The 16,601-nt window shown below is 35.5% G+C and overlaps 2 long non-coding RNA genes across 2 annotated transcripts; both read left to right on the top strand.

The window, feature by feature from the left end:
* Positions 1–2,230: 2,230 nt before the first annotated feature.
* On the top strand, positions 2,231–6,828 carry LOC121396836. Its single transcript, XR_005963167.1, has 6 exons — positions 2,231–2,267; positions 2,882–2,908; positions 4,577–4,600; positions 5,303–5,326; positions 5,826–5,849; positions 6,802–6,828. It is a non-coding gene; the product is annotated as an uncharacterized LOC121396836 (long non-coding RNA).
* Positions 6,829–8,207: 1,379 nt separating this feature from the next.
* Positions 8,208–16,472, top strand: LOC121397057. The gene is made up of 4 exons (XR_005963399.1): positions 8,208–8,233; positions 9,740–9,769; positions 15,683–15,795; positions 16,385–16,472. It is a non-coding gene; the product is annotated as an uncharacterized LOC121397057 (long non-coding RNA).
* The last annotated feature ends 129 nt before the right edge of the window (positions 16,473–16,601 follow it).

The following is a 16,601-nucleotide window of genomic DNA, read 5'->3' as shown; positions in this document are numbered from 1 at the left end:
TATATGTTACAACTTCACAAGCAATAGAAGGCTTAACTGACATTTTTTTCTGCCCATGTGATTCTAATTTATCTGCAAGTTTCTTCAAAAACAAATCTGAAAATGTTTAAATATCTGGGAAGGAGGGCAAGCCCTATACTTTGGAAACATTCTTCTCACTTAAGGAGCAAGTTTCAACATCTATAACTATGGGTTTAAACAAAGTCATTTTTCCAAAGAGGAAAAGAAAGGCACCCCTAAAAATTTTAGGTCACACGTGTATTCTCCCACACACTACAACTACTACCAATAGGGGATTTGTGATTCTTATTCGGAATTACCTGATATCTAATCTTATATAATATATGCTCACGAACGTTAATTCCACTTATGTACTGTGTATTATAACTTATGTAAGTTCATTAAATTAAACCCACTGGGTTCTTTAATAACAAAGTGCAGTGCAATGATAAACAATTGATAAACTGAAATTAATTATGAACCTATACTTTCAGTTCATTAAATGCTGTTATACAACTTCACAAGCAATAGAAGCAGAATTTCATTATAAAGTGCAGTGCAATAAATACCCTTATATAAAGATTCCCCAATTAAAAACAAAAATAAATGGTAGAGGAGAATAATAGTAATTTCCAGTTGTAATGTACAAAAAATTGTATGTAATTGCATGTGGATCCTTAACACTTTGAAATTGTCCCACTTCCCTCAATATTATTACTATCAGCAATGGAAATGGAAATTGGAGCTAACCTTTGTGGTCTCTTTAACTTATGAATGAATGTGCAGAAGAAATTTTCCTGAGCATTAGTACAAAGCACATACCACAACATCAACCAGTGAATTAGTATTAATTATTGCCTATAGGTTATAAATTAGATTGAGCAGCCAGAAGAAAATGGCACATTTACAATTTTCGTTATCAAGGATTCGAATAGCAAAATTTGAAACGCGCGTCGGCGTCTTTTTTAAAATATCTCGGAAAGAAGGGGCCACTTCGACCTCCGACTACTACATCTTTTTTAAATGAACGAGCTCTTAACTAAAATATCTTTCGACCTATTAACCATTCGATAGTCAAAGTACTGTCTCTTAAAGAAAATTCTTTTTGCTTCTTCCACAGCTAAAAGCTACCGAAGTCAATGGCATTAATTAAGAACTTATTATAATTTGCCTGTCATTTTCATAATTCGAAGGATATTCCTTCGATCGTTGTATTAAAATCCTTTGAATCGTTCGATCCGAAGGATTTAATCGTTCCTCTATCGAACAAATAATCCTTAGAATCGTTCGATTGCAGGATTTGCGCTTTTCAATGATTCATTGACCGTTTCGTTTTTTGTTCCTAGTCGAATAACCAGGGTTAATTAATGATCGCTATACATAGAGGCTTTTATTTACCTTAAAGTTCAACTTTTTTTATGAATCACATTTTCTCTCTAAATATTTGTGTTATTTATTTCTCTAAAAACACAAAATAGTTCAGATTTATGAAGTGTAAAAACCACAAAAAAAATTCAAAAAAAACAAGGGCACGTAGAAGCAGTCAAGGTCTTATTGGACCTTTTTAAGTCATTCAGACTTTTAGATGTTTTCAAATTTTTTTCAATAGTTACTGTCCAAAAATCTCAAAGTTGTTTGTATTTTTTAATTTTTCATTTCATTTTCATTTTGTTGTCCATGTTTTTATATTCAGGTCTTTTAACAAATTTCAAGGCATTTGTGGTTTTATAGAAAATGAGAATGTTTATCAATTGGCCTCCCTATGTGGAAATCATTTTAATTAGCTAAATAGGATTATTGATGTTTGTCTAGGTGTTTTCCTCAAATGCCCTTATAAACAATATAGGGCTGAAATAAATTATTTGATATAGTCTTTCAGTTCCCTTAAATTTTACTTTAACCAGTACGTGCCATTATGTCCTTCTCTCATTTCTTTATTCTGAAAGGTTCCCTAATAATAAAAGCTATAAATATCAGTATTTGAATGTGCCACATTTTGCAATATTTATACCTCTCATATATTGATACCTTTTACCAGGTTGACGTGTCGTTTTTCACTTTACTCCTTAGTATGTGAAACACTCCTCTAATTCACCAAGCATGTTTTCAGATCTATAAGTACAATCAGCTTTTAAAAATGTATCTTTTCAGAGATTAATTCTTTATTAACGAATGCATTAATCATCGGTCTATTGCCTCATAATGTTACATTAAGAGTATTTATTTCCTTTTTTACCATACAGCACCTACAACTACATCATCAACAAGTGAGTGGAATTAATTATGGCCTTTTTTCTTTAATTAATGTCAAAACCATTTTAATTATACAAATAGGATCATAAATTTTTGAAGCTTTAAATATATGTTTGAATGTGCTATATATAGTTATATTTCTACTCCTCTTGTGTGAATCTTCTTCTTTCACCAAAATGTTACAAACAATGGAAGGCTTAACTAACAGTTTTTGTGTTTTCCGATAGCATCTTTAAAATTTGAATCTGTATATATACCTGTAGATGTTTAAGCTTGAAGTCTTTTCCTTCACTACCCTTACATGTTTCATCTTCATAAAGATTGGCTTAACTGAACTGACAATTTGGTCTAAACATGTAAAGAAAATTTATCTCTAAAGCTTCTCTTGTTAAAAAAAGGAATCTTAATTTTGAGGTATCTGGTGGGGGAGGGGAACACAACATGCCCCCTTAAACACTCCTCTAATTTAGGGTGCATTTATGCATACCAATCACTTTTAAAAAAAAAAAATCTTTTTTTGATTTAAGTTGAATAAATTGAATACATTGTTATGTAATGTATTAGCCATTTGTGTATTACCTAAGAATAATGGATTTATATTGTCTATTTCTTTTGTTTTACCCTACAGCTCCTACAACAACTACAACATCAACCCGTGAGTTGGGATACTTTTGACTCTCTCTAATTAATGTAGACATTGTTTTGATTATTAAATTAGGATCATAGACAGTATAATCAGTAAACATGGATGTTTGAATTTGTTATATTGAATACTATTTCTATTTCTAGGTAAGTAGTGTTTGAAATCTCTTCCTAACATTCCTTAAATATTAAACCTTCACACACAATAGAATGTTCAACTTATTTTTCAGTTACCTTAAATGTTACACCTTAATGCAAGGGACCCCAACCATTTTATCAGTAAGCCACATTCAAATGGAAAAAGATTTGAGGAGCAACACAATCATGAAAAAAGTTCCTGGGGGTGCCATATAAGGGATGTGATTGGCTATTTGGTAGCCCCTATGTGAACTGACATTCTGCAAGGGGCTCTGTTTGGCAGTACACCTGGTTTTTATACAACCAAAACGTACCTCGAAGCCAAGAATAAGTACTGCTTTGAGGCAAAAGGGAGCAACATCTAAGGGTTTGGTGAGCAACATGTAGAGGTCATGTAGAGGTCCTTTGAACCATTTGAAGATGCTAATAGCCTTCATGATGTTCAAGGTTTTTTGGATAATTTTGCCTGAGAACTCAGTTAAATCGAGTTTTCAGGTTGTTAGCCATGAACTCGCTGATTCAAGTTTTTCCCATTCAATTTTCTTCTTAAATTAGAAACCAGTCGAGTTGTAAGTTCATTTGAGTTCATTCAGGGTATAAAAAAAAAGCTAAAATTTGACCTTTGATAAATAATCCCCGATTTGTCACCATTTCAAAATCTCTTCCTTTGCTTCCCTCAAATGTAAAACCTCCACAGAGAATCAACGATTGTTAACAAAGAATCTGAATTTTCAGATTTCTTGGAGAGAAAGGCACCATTGTAATGAGCATCTTGTTATAACATGAGTTCTCTCATAGAGGAATAAATACCTGCATTAATCATTGGTGTACTACCTAAAGCTAATGTATGTTACACAGTATGTAATTATCCCCATAGCACCTACAACATCAACCAGTTAGTGGCATTAATTAAATTATCTCTAAGTAATGTGGACAACATTATATATATGGACTTTTTGATAGAATGTGCCATATTTTATTATTTTTTTATCTAATTGTGTGTATCAATGTCAGTGAAAAGTCTCTTTTATCATTCCTGTCAATGTTACACCTTTACTAACAATGAGGGGCTGAACTGTGGGTTTTGTTTGCACATGTGATACCACTTTAACTAAAAAAAACCTTGTTGTTCAAAAAAATACAAATTAAAAGATATCTGTGAGAGGTAGGCAAGCCTCTTTTTCTGTGAACTTTAAGTATAAACTTTTCTCTAATTCATGGGGAAATCATATTTTTTTTATTCTGATTGGATCATTAATATTTGAATATACATATGGGTGTTTTAATATGCCATATTTTATAATATTTATACTCCTCATATTACCAGTTTAAAGCCTCTTCTCTTTCCATAAATGTTACACCTTCTTGAACATTGGAGGGCTGAACTGATAATTTGTCTGTCTTGTGAGTAGGTGGGCAAGACCCACAATTTGTGAAACATGCAAGTTCTTATGAATGAATAAATTATTTTTACCGCATTAACTATTGTTGTATTACCTGAACATAGTGTAACAGTGTCTAATTCATTATATTTACTCCACAGCACCTGAAACTACAACATCGACCAGTGAGTGGCAATAATTATAACATTTTCTCTAATTAATGGGTTAATAATTTTTCATTATTCTGATAGGATCATTAATATTTGAAACAGTAAATAAGGGTGTTTGGATGTGCCATATTTTGTAATACAGGCATGGGATCTGTAATCCTAAAACCCATTATCCAGAAAGGTCCTAATTATGGGAAGTTCATATCCCATGGACTCCATTATAATCAAATAATTCAAATTGTTGAAACTCTTTTTTTTTCTGTAATAATAAAACAGTTCCTTGTACTTGATCCCAATTAGGATATAGTTAAACCTTTTTGGAGGCAGAAAACTCTACTGGGTTTATTTATGGGGTTGTTTATCAGAGGTTAAATTGCTTTTTCAAGTTTCCAAGGGTAGTTTTCAGTCAAAACTCAAATTTTCAGGTTAAAAAAACTTACATTTTTCCAACTTTATTATACCCCAAAGCTGGAAATTGCAGGGGGGAGACAGGGAGGGGGGCCAGTAGGGACTTATCACCATGGGGGTTTAGTTCTACTTTAAGCAGCATCTTTCCTCAGGTAGCAGTCTCAGATAGATTTAACAGTCACTCTGTGAATCTGTGACACCAGTCCAGTTTTTATGGATGAATAAATTGTTATGTCCTCCATTAATTGGTGGTGTATTATCTAAGCATAATGTGTTAAAGGTATATAACCCTTTATTTTTACCCCATAGCGCCTGAACCTATAACATCAACCAGTAAGTGGCATTAATTAAGAACATCTTTCTAAGTAATGTGGAAATCCCCATAGGTTGTGAAACACTCCTCTACTTTATGGAGCATATTTATAAGAACCACTAGTTTTAAAATGTTAATGAATAAAGTAAATAAATTACTTTGTAAATAAATATGATTGTTGGGTGGTGCCATCTCATTTGCATCTTCACTACTTAGTCTCTTCCTTCAAATTTTACACATTCAGAAACAAAGGAGGGTTGAACTAGCAATATGTTTTTATCTTTCAGTTCATTTATATGTTACAACTTCACAAGCAATAGAAGGCTTAACTGATATTTTTGTTAACTGACTAATTTATCTGCAAGTTTCTTCCAAAACTTTGGAAACATTCCTCTCATTTAAGGGGTTGTTAAGTGGGTTGTTATGTTTGTATAAATTCTTATGTCTTGAATTAATCATTGGTGTATTACATGAGCATGATGTAATAACAGTGTCTAATCCTTTATGTTTACCCCACAGCGCCTCAAACTACAACATCAACCAGTAAGTGACATTAATTATAAACTTGTCTTTAATAAGTTCGGAAATTATTTTAATTATTTTGATAGGATCATTATTATATCACTTCTTAATGTATATATTAAAATATTTTTTTAATATTTTAGATTCACGTATATAGGTAACAAGTGTGCATCCTGACCAATTAATATATCTTCCTTCAATTCCTTTTATTTTACACCCTCATAAAAAATGCAAGGCTGACTGAAAATTTAGCCTTGCCATGTAAAGCAACTTTCACTTCTCTTATTCAAAAATGAATCTGGTAGGGGAGGAAAAGTTATAGGGTCTGTTCAGAACTCCTCTTAAAGGAAAACTATACCCCCAAAATGAACACTCAAGCAACAGATAGTTTACATCATATTAAGTGGCATATTAAAGAATTTTACTAAACTGGTCTATATATTTAAGTAAATATTGCCCTTTTACATCTCTTGCCTTGAGCCACCATTTTGTGATGGTCTGTGTGCTGCCTCAGAGATCCCATGATCAGAAATACTACAACTCTAACTGTAACAGGAAGAAGTGTGGAAGCAAAAAACAACTCTGTTTGTTAATTGGCTCATGTGACCTAACAAGTATGGTTTGTTGATATGTTTGTGTGCACAGTGAATCGTATGATCCCAGGGGGCGGCCCTTTTTTTAAAAATGGCAATTTTCTATTTATGATTACCCAATGGCACATACTACTAGAAAAATATATTATTATGAAAATGGTTTATTTACATGAAGCAGGGGTTAACATATGACCTATTTTATGCAATATCTTTTTATAGAGACCTACATTGTTTGGGGGTATAGTTTTCCTTTAATCACTTCTTTCATAACATATATTTTAGAAGTTGTTGTTTTTTTACTTTTGATATAATGCATTCATTATTGGTGTATAACCTGAGAATGATTTATTAACAGTTTATATTCTTTTTTTTTCCCACAGCACCTACAACAACTACAACATTAACCAGTGAGTAGCAAATCCTTATGATTGTTCAAATAGGATAATTCAATTTTGTAGCTATAACTGCTAGTATTTATTTCCATCAAAAGTCACACCTTCATGAACACTCAATGGCCTCAAATTACTATTTTGGTTCCATTTTACACCTTCACAATAGTAGACTAAAATGATGATTTTACCCATTGGATGCAAATTGTACTAAAAAAGGCTTGTTCAAAAAGTACTCTAAATTTGCAGATATCTAGGAGAGCAGGGCATGCCCCAAAATTTAGGAAACACTCCTCCGTTGTAAGTGTGAGTGTGTTCTGATATCTATAACAAAAATTAATTTTTTTTATATAGAGGAAAATAATTTGTATCCACCCTCCACCCCAACATGTTTTAGAGGTTTTACAGAATTGGGAAGCTTTATACATGTTTGGTGGAACTGCCATATACCACTTACGGTACTAGACAGCAGTTTTCTACCTGCTACAAAAACTATTTAACAAACCATTCTAATATAGCAGTGGACTTTTTACTGAGATTCCTTATAATGATCATTGGAAAAATACAACAATTGTACTTGATGTAGCTCTCTTGCATTGTTATGTGTATCTTATACTAACCTTTCTTTACCCTTTTAATATTAATATACTTTGCAGTATTTTGTATTAATAAAAAATACAGATGGGTGATAGGCATAATAATATTTCTGATAGGAATAATTAATGTTTGAACTTTCACAAAGAATAGAAGGCTAAGGGAAGACTTCACTAGATGTGAAAACAAACTTCTAATTAGGGAAGCATGTGCTCAAATCTACCGTTTGCTTTTAAAAATATATCTTAAAGATGAATTAATTCTTATATAATCCTTTTATCAGTGGTCTATACCTTTAGAACATTTAATAAAAAATGTCTGTTTGATTTTTTTTTATCCTACAGCACCTACAACAACTAAAACATCAACCAGTGAGTGGCATTAATTATCAACTTTTCTCTAGAAATAATGTGGAAATCCCATGTGCCAATGGATTAAAATTTCACAAAAGAAAATCTCCTTCTAAAAGGAATCTGAATATTCAAACTTTTTGGGAGGAGGGACAGTTCCATAGATTTTGAAGCATTTCTCAAGTTTTCGAATCTTGTTCTTATTTTTTATAAATAAAGAGCATGCTTTGATACCTATGGCTACAATTAACTTATTATATATTGGATGAGTTCATATATATATATATATATATATATATATATATATATATAGATATATATATAGATATACTGTATATATACATGCTGTATATATATATATATTCTTATGTCTTGCATTAATCGTTGGTATATTTCTTGAGTATGTTGTGTTAACACTGTTTAATTTTATTTTTACATCACAGCACCTACAACAACATCAACAACGACATCATCAACCAGTGAGTGGCATAAATTATGAACTTCTATCTAATTAAAGTGGAAATCGTCCTCATTATTCTATTCTAATATGGGTGTCTGGATGTTCCATGTTTTGTAATTTTCTACTTCTCATATGTAGGAAACTCTTGCACATCCTCACCATTTTAAAGTCTCTCTCTTCACTTCTGTTAAATGTTTCACCTTCAAAAACAATGGAGGGCTTAAGTGACAATTTGGCCTACTTGCCTAACCTTAATTTCACTATAAATACTTTTGTTCAATAAGAAATCTGAATATTCAGATATATGGTGGGTAGGGGCAAGCCCCATAGATAAGAGATACTCTGCTATAGGGAGCATGTTCTCATATCTATAAGTACCATTAGTTTAATTTATGTAAAATGATTAATCAGATTTTGGAGACTCTGCAACACGCCTAAAATGTGTCTAAATCTGGCCATAAACTTAAAAATCAGCTCATTTGGTTTATCTATTGGTTGTTAGTCACATACTTTTATCTTATTCAAATTTATTGAAAACAATTTTTCAACACAATTGACATTTCTTCAGACAGTACATGAATGAAATGTTTACACTGTTACAAATATTGTAACGCTGAACTGACATGGCTGGCTGTCAGGACTTACCAGTATAATCCAGACGTAGAAGAGGCTGGAGCAGAAGTTAATGAACCCACAAGCGCCTCACACAACCGCTACCCACCTGGAGTGGAACAGGGAGCAGGGTTGTGGAGAGTAGCCAGTGAGATGATCAGCGAAGTACAAGGGATGAGGCAAAATCGTAGTCAGGAGATCCGAGGTCAAAAGGCAGGCAGAAATATTCGTAGTCGATAAACAGGCAAGAAGGTCGAGACAGGCGGCAGTTATCAAAGTCCGGGTTCAGGCAAGGGTCAATAATTGGGAATTCAAGTTCAAAGTCACTAGGGTTTCAGTCGAAATAACCTAATAACCAGGCAATGCATGTTAATCTGGTTTGGGTTTAAATGCAGAAGTTTTGGCGCCAAACTGGCGTCATTACGCTGACGTCGCGGAGCTGACGCCAGCGCGTCCATCACAGGCGTTTCCGCCTACGTCCTTGTGCCCGCGACCGTCGCCGGTGCCTCCGCGTCCGCGACCGTCGCCAGCGCCCCGCGTCAGACGCCGACGCGCATTAGCGCGTCCGTGCCTGCGCCGGACAGGACGCAAGCATGCGTTCTCACAGCTGGCCATATCAGTCTGCCAATGGATCAGAATTTCACAAAAAAAATTCTCCTTCTAAAAGGAATCTGAATGTTTAAACTTTTTGGGATGAGGGATAGCCCCATGGTTTGTGAAGCACTCCTCAAGTTTTCGAAACATGTTTTTATATTTATAAATAAAGAGCATGTTTTCATCTCTGTAGCTATAATTAACTTATATATTGGATGACTTGTTATATATAAGTACATTCTTATGTATTGCATTAATTATTGGTATTATTCCTGAGCATGTTGTGTTAACACTGTCTAATTTTATTTTTAAATCACAGCATCTACAGCAACACCAACAACATCAACCAGTGAGTGGCATGAATTATTAACTTCTCTATGTGATATAATAATTATCATAGTAGTAGGCACTTCCGAGTGCTTCATACACAGATAAGCTACTGACTCAGACTGAAGAGACTGAATTGGCAGATAAAATCTGCCCATGTATGGCCACCAAATGGGAAAGTATCTTTGCTGGCCTTTAAACAGAATCCCCTTGCAACTGCTCCAATATTCCCAAGGGGGGTAAGTCCCATAGTTTGGAAAACATTTCTCTAGTGTAAGGAGTGTGTTGTCACATCTATAAGCACCATTAGCTTTTAAAAATGTATCATTTTATAGATGAATACATTCATATCTCATGTATTAGTCATTAGTGAGTCATTTCTGAGCATGATATGTTAACTATAGCTAATACTTTATTTTAACTCCACATTTTTATGACCCTCTCTAATTAATGTAGAGAGAGTTAATCTTATGAGAGCATTATTGTTGATAGGCATAATATGCTATATTTTATCATATTTCTAATCATATACAGTAGGTAACTTGTGCATTCACATCAGTTTGAAGTCTCCCTCTTCACATCAAGTCTGCTCAAGTGGCCCAAATTTATTTTTAAAAAACTCCCCTTATTCTTTTTAATAGATCCTGTTCTACTAATATAGCTATTTATTCATGGGTGCAGGAGGGCATTCAAATAGACTAGAATATGCAAATATGAACCATTGTTATTGGATTATTGGAAGGGTTACTGTATATGCCGAGGAGTTACGTACCACTCAGTTGAATTGAAGAAGCTGCTCGGAGAAGTAGTGAAACATCTCCAATGATTAATCAGCAAGTCCAGTTGCTCTAGATTTACTTCTACTAGATATAACAGGGCTAAAGTTTTCAAGCTAAGAACGGGAATCTTGCTTCATTTATGGATTCACTTTTCTCCGCATTGCAACACCCTTTTCCATTGTCATTTTAGCTTGTCTGATAGCTTTTTTGCATGCTTTATTGGCCTCTTTGTACCTGATAAAAGCTTCAGCTGTCCCAATTAACCTGAAAGCCTTAAAAGCACATATTTTCTTATCAACCTCGACATCAACACTTCTATCAAACCATAAAGGTTTTGCTTTGCAATGTTTTTCCTTACTTACAAGGGGAATATACTTAGATGAATATTTTGTTATGCAACATTTTAAAGTCATTCCTTTTCCTTCTGTGTCTAAGTTATGACCATGTTATGGACACTATCCCCTAAATGTTCACCCACACAAATGATAAAGATGAGTTTGGTATTATTAACTATTACTAGGTTCTTAAGAGTGATTCTAAGTAGGTTCTTGAACTACCTGAAATAAAAAGTTGTGTATTGTATATTTACAAACCCATTAGCTTTTTCTGACTTTGCAACCTCATTACTCAAGTCAATGTCTGCATAATTAAATTCACGCACAATAACAACTTGACCTTGTTGTGAAGCTTCCTCCATTTATCACAGTAACTGAGCTTTATTCTCCTTACTTATACAGGGTGCTTTGTAGCATACACCAATAATAATTTTCTTTGTAATCTTTAGCACAGCTAAAATCTCTACTCACACCCTCCCCAGCACCACCCCTGGTAATTTCATTAATGCATGGCTATAATGTAAATGCACAGCCCAGTCATGTGATTTATCCCACCAGGTCTCAGTGATACCAATTATATAATTTTCAGTATGTGCAATAAATTCCAGCTCTCCCAATGTACATGATAAGCTCTGTGTATTTGCTTTCATACAGCAAATGATACTACTTTCCCTCAGACATTTATATTACGCAATGGAGAGTTAGATCTAACTCTGTATATTTCTGCATTTGGGATCATTTGGAGGGGTTGAACTTGATGGATTTGGTCTAATTTAAAACCAAAGTTAACTATGTAACTGAAGATGTTTTTGCTGTGATGATAACGCTTATATTATGGCAGTAACTTGTATAAATACTGAGGCATAGTAATGAGTAAATACATAGACATACTAGGCTGTGAGTCAAATTGCAAGTTTTATTTTGATTCATTCCAACAAATAGTTTGTTTAAACCCATCAGATCTACATACTGTGACTGTTATGCAACTAAGCTGGTATTAGCCTTTTTTGTTTTTGTTTTTTTTAAATATGCTTTAGTTACTCTGTAATTTGCAGTTTATCCACTAGATGGTAGCAACACCTAGCTTTGGCCTAATGTAGGCATCGTGTGAGTGATGTATAATCTCTAAGGCATATGTTGGCAGTATTAAGAATTTCAAATCTTAATATGATAGATACTTTAAAATAATGTTAAATATTTGCACTTATGTGTTGTGAATATCATAAATGGACCTCTAACTCTTTTCTTGTTGCTTTAATCTTTTATTGATCAGAGCATAAGTTACTTATTTTAAGATTATTTTCTCTATTTTTTAGTAGCTTTAAATTATTTAAAATCAGTTATTTTTGCAGAGAATGATGTTGATAAAAGTTAAATTTAGGTGGCCTTAATTACTAGCCCACAGGTGCAGAGCTCAAACTAGAGTTGCCACCTAGTTTTGACCCAGCCTTGTTTTAGGGAGGGCTGTACAGGTCAAAAGTGCCTACATGGTTTTCCAATAGGCAATTGTCATGTCATAGCTCCACCTGCTGATGTCAATGACCCACCCCTGCGATGTCTCTGATACACCCCAACAACGTCACCTACCCGCCCTGTGACATCATTCTCCCCCCCCTGACCTGACGCCATCAGGGGGGGACTAGGGGGACAGTTGTCCCGGGCCCGGTGATTTTTGGGGTTTAGGGGGCCTTGCCGCTGTACTCACTCTGTAGCCGGGCCCCCACTACTGTCAGGAACTGTCTGTCAGGAAGCTGTAGAATCGGGTGAGGAGGGCCACAAATGATTTTTGTTATTATATTCTATGGGGCCCTGACCACCAAACGTTTATGGGGGGGGCCCTGACCACTAATTAATTTTTTTTAACTTATAGGGGGCCCTGACCACTAATTACTTTTTTTCAACTTATAGGGGGGCACTGACCACTAATTAATTTTTTTTAACTTATAGGTGGGGCCTGACCACTAATTAATTTTTTTTTAACTCATAGGGGGGGCCTGACCACTAATAACTTTTTCTAACTTACAGGGGGGCCCTGACCACTAATGATTGTTTTAACTTATAGGGGGGCCCTGACCACTAATTTTTTTTTTTAACTTATAGGGGCACCCTGACCACTATTTAATTTTTTAACTTATAGTGGGCCCTGACCACCAATGATTTTTTTTTAACTTGTAGGGGGGCCCTGACCACAAATGTTTTTTTTGGGGGGTGGGGCTTCGGGCAGGATCTGGGGTGGGCGATATTCGAAGTCGAAGAATTTTACTTCAACGGTCAAATATCGAGGGTTAATTAAAGGTAAATGTGCCCCTAAGTGTACCTTTCCCAAGCATCCCTTTTATTTTACACATGCACAGTAGTGTAAACTTTTCCAGTTGAGTTCTTTTCAGATTGTTCTCCAGAAATAAAGTCTTTTTTCAGTTGCTTTCCCACAGCATATCTCCACTCACTACCTACCCCCACAATCCTAATTCCCACCTACCACTTTCACTGACAGAGAATTGCGTATCACTACCACGTGACTACTCATTCTGCCTGGGTTGCCCATGCGCAGAAGATGGAAGGAAGCCGCCATGGAGTCAAACAATGTGATTGGGTGTGGCAATGAAAGGATGTGGCAAAAATTGCTTTGGAGCGTTCAGATTGGCGGAGATAGTTGACGCTCAAACTAAGGGTGGCTGGCTGGTGTGAATGAGCTCAGCGGGTCGCACCCTGCTCTGTGATTGGTACGCGGTGTGACGTGCAGTTTATTGTCATTGGTGCATTTTTGTGGAGAGGCGGAACCATATGGACCGAGTGTGGGAGGATGGGGTTGACTGTAATGTGTATAAAGACAGCTTGTTGTGTATATTTTACTTCAGCGTTTCCATGAGCCCTTATTGGTGTAATAGAAATTGTATTTGTCTGGAAAGCTTACATAAGTAGTGTAAGTGAGAGTCTTGGGGATGTACGTCATCAGTTCCAAGGCTGAGCATTTCCTAGTTCACCTCAAGTGAGTGGTCCTGCTGTTTGTGTATTTCACCGCATATGGCCATTGGTGAAAAAAATGTGGACACCCCTGACTTAGTTGATACATTTCTCAGCAGTGTCTCTGGAGTATTAGCAACTATTGTATCAATTCTAACAGCTGCCTGTAATGAAACCCAGGGATTCTGTAAGAAATGTATCAACTAAATGTATCAACTAAATGTATCAATTTAGAACAGTTTAGAGATTGTGCGACTAACCCCCCCCCCCCACCACCTCACCCCGAGCATCTTTAGAAGGTGAAAAATTAGACTTACACGTGAAAATTAGAAAATGATCACACATAGAAAATAGAAAGTAATTGGAAAAAGTATTTATTTTCAGTTGAACTAAAAAAAAGTGTTGAAAGATGAACAACCCCTTTAATAGTTACAGGGGGCTTCCAGGGAAAATGCAATGGATGTTCATGAGCAACCAACCTAGTGCTACCTCTGAATGCAGTGCCCCTGATTTCAGGAAATGCTGCTTTCATTCTACGACCATAACGAATTGTGTCTCTAGGTGCAACCTGCAGGGAAAAGTGTAAAAATAGGAAAAATGGCACAGGTCACAAGTTGTAACTGAGGTGGGGTTACTCTGTGATGTTCAGGAAGAGCCAGTTTGTTTATTTGATAACCAGAAAAGTTTAAAAAACTGATTAATGAAATGGCTAATGTAAGAGAGACTCTTATGTCAAAAGTTCAGCACCCGGAACTCCAAACTACTGTACAGTCATACTGAAAATGGTCAATTTAAATCAGAAAGGACTTGCACAATATTTTTAACAGGCCAACTATGGAGCAGCAGTAACCCATCAGCATTTAATGAGGCTACCCGTGGCTGGTGGACTCCTGTCAGTGGAAATATATCTGGACAGGCCTTTAGTGTGAAAAGCATTTCAACAAACCGAGACAAACTTAGCAGCTTTATCAGGAATGGCAATAGTACAAACTTGAACACCAGAAGCCTGACTCTTCCCAATATAGAAGATACTTGCTTCTCCTTTTCACTCACTTCACACTCAAATTCTATTTTACAAAGCCTCCAGTGCTACTGTCATGTGGAAATTCACGCCTCAGTAGGTGTTGTTACCAGGGCTGCTTCTGCCATGAGGCAAGGCGAGAACCTCAGCCTCAGGGGGCAGCAAGTGACCATTTACAAGGGGTGGGAAAAAATCTCTTGTAACTTTAAGAGCCAAATCTCCGGGCTTTAACATGGAAATTCCGCTAGTGCAGAGAGCGATATTGCGCTCAATGCACTAGCTATGCTGCCCCTCTTTGATTTGATCTGACGCTGATTTTTAAGTGCGGAGCAGGAGAGAGGGGCAGCATCTGGGCTGCTGCCTCAGGTGGCAGCAGCCCCCGATTTGCCCCTGGTTGATACCCATTGAGGGGAATCTCCTCTCCTGTAAACCTTTCTCCCTGCTTCTCTGTCATGTACAACATACAGTGAGCAAGCTTTTCTGCCTCATTGCAGTTACCATAGTCTCTTTTTTACCTACACCTGATTGCTTCAGCCCCTAACTCCTGTTACTCAAAAGGATTACAGTTCTGGGGTATAATGCTGATATGTCTCTCGCTGTCTTAATTGTTTTCTGGGAAGGATGCATATCCTAATGACTGCCTGACTGTCGACACTATATAATTTATATTTCCTGGTAACATGGAATCGCAAGATAAAAGAAACCCTCCAAAATAATACTAATTTTAATATAGCTAATTGTATCTCCCAGGTGCAAAAACTGTTCAATGCATAACATATCATAACTCACAGCTTTATCACTAAGGCACTGAATTTATTTGTATTTCTCTTGTACAGCAATTACACCTCCCCCAGAAGAAATTAAGTTTTGGGTTGTAATATTGATCTGTCTGGCTGTCATCATTGTTCTCTGGGGAGTCTGCATTGCTGGGTTCTTTTGCTTCAGAATTGTAAGTATATGGGTAACAGTAAAGCAAACCTTTCATTATGTGAATAATATTGTATGACATTTAATGCTCACAAGTTAACTTCCTCATCCTTATTATTTCTGATGTTATATGTTCTCATTGCAATTACAGTACATTTGTCTCACTCAATCTTCCACAAAACCCCTGGCCTAACCCCTTATTGTTACTTGTTTATATAAAATGTTATGAATATATATTTACTTCTAAGCTGTATTTGTTTGAAATTCTGTATAGCATTCTGAATTTATGTACTTTATTCTGTATTGCATCTCTTTTTCTGGGATTATTGCTGTCATTATCCTGTACAATAGCTTAGCTACAGGAATGGGATACATTATCCAGAAGCCTGTTAACCAGATGATTAAATGATTTTTAGGATTTAAGGCAAGTTACAGAAAGACCCCCTTATTCAGGAAACCCCAGGTCCCAAATATTCTGGATAACAGGTCCCATACTTATATTCAGTTACTCCATTATATATAGATATGTATCTTCTATTTCAATCTCAGTGCAATTTAATTTATTGATAGCACTTGATAGTTTTTCATTGAGTGTGTTTTCTGTTTTCCAGCTTTTTATTAACCAAGGATTCTTCTTCCTGAATTGATCACCATAACAGCACCTATTAACTACAACTGGAAGACAAACGGGACAAATAAAAACTAATTGAGAAAAATGTTATATTTTCCTTACATATACAGTATATGGGGCAGATTTATCATGGGTTGAATTTTCAATTGAAACATCCTGGGATAAATCAAGTTGTTTGAAGCCTTCCTGACATTCAA

Source organism: Xenopus laevis, chromosome 8L (assembly GCF_017654675.1).
Source record: "Xenopus laevis strain J_2021 chromosome 8L, Xenopus_laevis_v10.1, whole genome shotgun sequence".
NCBI classification, from domain to species: domain Eukaryota; kingdom Metazoa; phylum Chordata; class Amphibia; order Anura; family Pipidae; genus Xenopus; species Xenopus laevis.
The sequence above is the reverse complement of the archived record's forward strand: the minus strand, read 5'-3'. Positions and strand labels throughout refer to the sequence as shown.